Source organism: Rhinolophus sinicus, linkage group LG07, assembly GCF_036562045.2.
Source record: "Rhinolophus sinicus isolate RSC01 linkage group LG07, ASM3656204v1, whole genome shotgun sequence".
Taxonomy (NCBI): Eukaryota; Metazoa; Chordata; class Mammalia; order Chiroptera; family Rhinolophidae; genus Rhinolophus; species Rhinolophus sinicus.
The window spans coordinates 74112866-74118122 of NC_133757.1; positions in this window are offsets into that span (position 1 = coordinate 74112866).

The following is a 5257-nucleotide window of genomic DNA, read 5'->3' on the forward strand; positions in this document are numbered from 1 at the left end:
AGCCCCTTCCTCTCCGCGCGCGGAAGGACAGCGGCGCGGGCCAATCGCAGGGCCGCGCTCGGGAGGCTCCGCCCCACTTCCGGTCTGCGCTGGAAAACCCGAAAGTGCCGGGCGGGTCCCTCTGCTCAGTGGTCCCCTCCAGTCCCAGGCTGGGCAGCGAGGCTTAGCGAGGAAGAAGCTCCCCAGCCATGCTGTAGGGCTTCCGTGTCACAGGAATCCTACTTCCGATTTGAAATGGGAAATGGAGACTAGGAAGCTTTTCCTTAACCAAGCCCCGGAAATGTCACACCCGCGAAGTAGGAGACTGGAGAGCTCCCCACTTCCTGGTTCCGAAGTAGAATCTGGGTCTCACAGTGCCGGTAGTGTTTTCACCACTTAGAGTTTATAGTGTTTTCTCACAGATCTGTGCCCACTCTTGCATTAGTTGTTTACTTAATTTTGGCCAGTCTTATTCCTGCCCCGTGGAGTAGGAAGGAAACAGGTGAGGGAAGCCCCAATTCTGGTCCCGTAGTTAAATAAGTGGGCAAGTCACATTTTTTCAAACTCTTATTTCCTTGTCAATAAAATGACGATAATATCTCTTGACTCCATGAGGTGTGAGGATTAAAGTGAAATAAATATGGGAAGTGCTCTTGACATTAGGCAGGTCCTCATTAAAACAGAGATTAGGGAGTTCTGCAAAATTGAGCTAATGGGACTGGAATCCTGGCTGAATTCCTGCCTAGAATAACAGGCCTGCATCTCTCCAACGCCCGATTCCTGCCTCAGTTTGATCACTTTACAGCATTCACTTATCGGATTCCTTTCCTCTGACACACTTCCATTCCTAGTTTCTATTGGAAGACAATTCCCACGTGTCATGTTTCTGTATGGAACTGAGGCATTGACTGCCTTTTTTGGAATATCTTTCCAAGGATGTTTCTATGGTAAATAGTCTTGGAAGGCAGAAATAATGTCTCCCTCCAGAAAAAGTTCTGACAGTCTTACTCTCCATTATAAAAGATTCGTGTTTCAGCTTCAGGTCTTTAAGCTCTACTATAATGGAACCTCCCGTGGCCTTCCCGTGGGCTTGAGGGACGTAAGTCTCAGAAAACTGACCCAAATAATGATAATCTGACTAGTGCTATTACTGTTAGTAAACTGCCCTTTGTCTCTGGCCTAGGAGTCTCATCTACCGTATTCATGAAACTGTGGCAGGCTAACTTGTCAGTTTGCAAGGAGGCTAAAATCTCTGACCCTTTCTAGTTCTTGACAATTTCCTTCCAACCGTTTCCTCAGAATAGTCCTTTCCCCACAGTGCCAAGGGGATGAATACCACTAATTCTTATTGGCTTCTGAAGTGTTTCTTATATATGGTGCATGATCCTCCTACAGTCAGCTGGGGAACTTTTTGAAAGCACAGATTCCTGGGCCCACGTCAATCTCATCTATCTGGGAGACAGGCCCAGGAATCTGCATTTTCACACGCTCCCCAGATGATTCTCAGGAACACCAAAGTTTGAGACCCATTTTTCTATATCTTCTCAACAACTAGGTCTCAAATTATGGTTACTGGTTCAAAAATTACCTTAGAGGCAATCTCTGAAAAGGCCACAAGATGGGGCTAATAACCCTACACTCATGGAATCTTCCTGGAAAATCTTGTTTCTTGTCTCATTTTCTTTCCATTGTATTCTCTTATTTATGTGTCCCAGTTGCTCTGTGAATCTGTTTTGCTATGTGTTTCATTCTGTTCTTATAGGATTTTCCTTGTTTGTTTTGTTGTTGTTATTTCTCAGACTCTCTCAGTGGGGCCACAAATCAAACCAAGGGTGAAGTTCAAGTTCTCACTGAGATCATTGAGCACCCGTATAACCAGTGTTTGGAACTCTGCATTTTGTAGATTGCTTTTCTCCATTTTGTTTAGTTTTTTTCTGGAGCTATGTTCTATTCTTTTATTTGGGACTTGTTTCTCTGTCTCCCCATTTTGGCTGCCTCCCTGTGTTTGTTTCCATGTGGGGATGCTATGCCTCCCAGTCTTAGCAGAGTAGCCTTATGTAGTAGGCGTCCTGTGGGACCCAGTGGTGCAGTCTCCCTGGTCACCAGAGCTACATGCTTTAGGTGTATCCTTTGTGTGGGATGTGTGTGCCCTCCTGTTGTAGTTGATACTTGACTGGTGTTTGTACATCAACGGGAGGGATTGACCCTCAGGCTGATGGGTTGTGAGGACTGGCTGTGACCACGGTGGAGGAGCTGTTGTACAGGGGCTGACCCTACAGAGCAGAGGTCACTTTAGGGGGCTCTGGTGCCTACCCATTTTGCCCTGTGGATGTGCCATTGTTGGAGGTGGCTGTGTAATGTTCCAGCCCATTCCGAAGCTGGCCACTGGGCTTGCCAGTCCAGGGGCCTTCTGGGAGGGGCCCTGCCGCCGGCCAAGTTCAGCTACAGTCTGTGCCCTGCCTGGCACCACCTGGCATGAGCCACAAAGCAATCCAGAGATGGCCACTGCCCACGCTGTGCTTGGAGGTGCCTTTTTAGGCCAAGCTGTGAACCAAGGCCAGCTGTCCCTATGGCCGGGCTTAAGGCTGCCCAGCCAGAGGTATGGGACCTGCTGAAGCCAGGTGCTGCTTGTTTGGGTTTTGTGAACCTTTGAGAGATTTTAGGAATGTCTGAAGCATGAGGTAAGGTAGGCCGTTTATACACAAAAGCCACTGGAAGCGGCTTGGTGGTGCCTGAAAGTTGGGTGGGAGGTGGTCTCACGGAATCAGTAGTGTGGGGCAGATGAAAGGTGTTAGCCAGTTAGATGGAGACTCTGATATGGCGTCTGCCTGCAGGGATGGGGATGGCTTAACAAAGACAACAGCTTCTGCCAGCTCCTCTGTCTGGGAGAAAGCTGCCCCTCTACCCCTCACCCTGAAGCTAGTCAATTCGGTTCTTCCCAGCATGTCCCTGGTGCCTTCCAAGCTGCTGCCCCAGCGCTGGAGCTCAGAGTGATTGAGTCTATCAATGAGTAAGTCCATGCGTGGGGCCCTTTAAAAGGAGCTTTTGGAATTGCAGCTGCCCTTCTCACTCAGCCACAATCTCCACAGGTTTTCACAGCCAGAAATTATGGGGATGTCTCTTCCCAGCACTGAAATCCTGGTCTGGGGAAGGCCTGGGACACCTCGCTCTTAGGAGGGGACGTCCGCAGCTGAGATATCCCAGTTTTTAATGGTCACACGCAGGTGTGGGACCAGCTCATTCTGCGTCTCTGCCCCTCTTATCAGTCTTGAGGTGGCTTCTTTTGTATGTCTGTAGTTGTAGTGCTTCGATTCAACAAGATTTTAAGCAATTCTCAATGGTGGTTGTTCTACAGTTTAGTTGTAATTGATGTGGTCCTGAGAGGAGGTAAGCACAGCGTTTACCTGCTCCTCCATCTTGACCCTATGTCCTATTTCTTAAACTAAGTAGGGTACATAGGTGTTACCTTTTATTCTTTATACCTTTATTTGTACATATTAACTATTGAATTATAAATAAACATCTACATGTCACAAAACTCATACATAAATAAGCTAAACGTTTCTCTTTCAAACTGCTCTTTTAACAAAGGGTTGTCTATGGCTCTGCTCCTTCTTTCTGGCTCACACTCCCCCTCTGGTGGTAGCTTCCTGCAACCGCAGATTATTCCCTTGTGAGGTCTTTATTGCAGTAATGAACCAACCTGCTGCAGACTTGCATCTCCACCCTTGTGCTCTTTGTAATGTAAACTTTCCACTCCAAGACCTGTACTTTCAAAGTACAATGGTACGTATATCACAGAAAAACATTTAAGACCTTCCATCTTCCTGGGGAACTGAACAATGAAAGTGGCTTTGCTTGGTTACTGAAACAAGTGAGCATGTGGGATGAGGGAAGTTGCAACACAGTTTGTTTTTTTTGGACAACGAGAATTTAAGAGGAGACTAATTTGGAGACATATTTGAAAGAGCATGTGAAACATTGTGCACTTACGTGCTTATTTGCATTAACATTATTTTTCTGACATTAATCAATTTACTTTGCTTGCGTTTCTTAACCTAACTTTTTCTAATGACATTCAGGCCTGTTCTTATGTCTCATTTTTCCTTGTGATACTAGACAACAAACGCCTGTTACTATTTGTATATTGTTCTTTCACATGCTGATACTGCTTATTAAATGTTTCTATTTCTTACATCTTTGAGAATTCTTATTAAGTATATTGATCATAGGATGTACTTCCGGTGCTTTTATCTCATTCATTCATTGCTCTTAACTCTTAAAAGTATGTTGATTTTTATGAAGTAAAGGCTACCTACTCAGCTATTTATTACACTAAGATAGTCCTCATTTTTCTTTCTTTTCCAAACAAATTATCATAATATAGCACTGTTGCATTTTAAAATTTAAACTTTACTATCCTGGATACAATTTGGTGTGTAAATATTATACATACATATCCTAAGGACAGTTAATCCCAGAAGAAGTTGATCTGTTCCAGAGGTCTGGTTCCTGGTCTCCCTGCCGATTGACAGTAATCTTGCTGTCAGTCCAAGTAAGTCTTTTATCAGTTCAGAATCTTCAGAAGTTTTTCAGACTTAAAGCCCTTGTGAGGAAAACATTGGGTTGATAATAGAATTTTTTTTAAATAGTGGTAACTTCTCTCTTTCCGAAACTAGGTGGTATTATATATACGTCTCGGGAATATACATACCGGGAATTTTGACATTTGAAATGTAATGTAAAAAAAAAAAATCAGGTCTGAGTAAACAGGAAAAGGTTGAGAAGGAAATGCCTAATGTATAATATTAACAAGAGTAAGAAGGTTGTGCAAATAAGATTGCATGTCAGGGGAAGAGGATTGTGAAAAAGGGAGACTTCCAATATCTGTATGATATAATATCGAAACAGTTGATCTACAAATATTTTGGGTAGTTTTTACTTTTGGCTTAAAAACAAACAAACACTTTTTAATGATTTTCAAAATGATGTTGAAGAAAAGAAAGGAATAAAAGCAATATTCCAAGGTCCAGGTACCTTCCTCATTAATATCGGAGGGAAGAGGTCAGGGAAGAGTTATGTGGGGACCATCAGATCCAGAAAGAGCTGGGGGTGGTGTTAGAGAAGCTCATGGAGAGACCTCTGGTGGGCCAGCTGTCACAGTGGGCTGGCCTCAGTCTTCACTATCGTCTAACAGCAAGAAAAAGGAAATGTGATCCCGCCGTCCCCGATGTTCTCCCTATTTTGGCCTAGCTGACTTCTCACCCTCAGGTCTCAG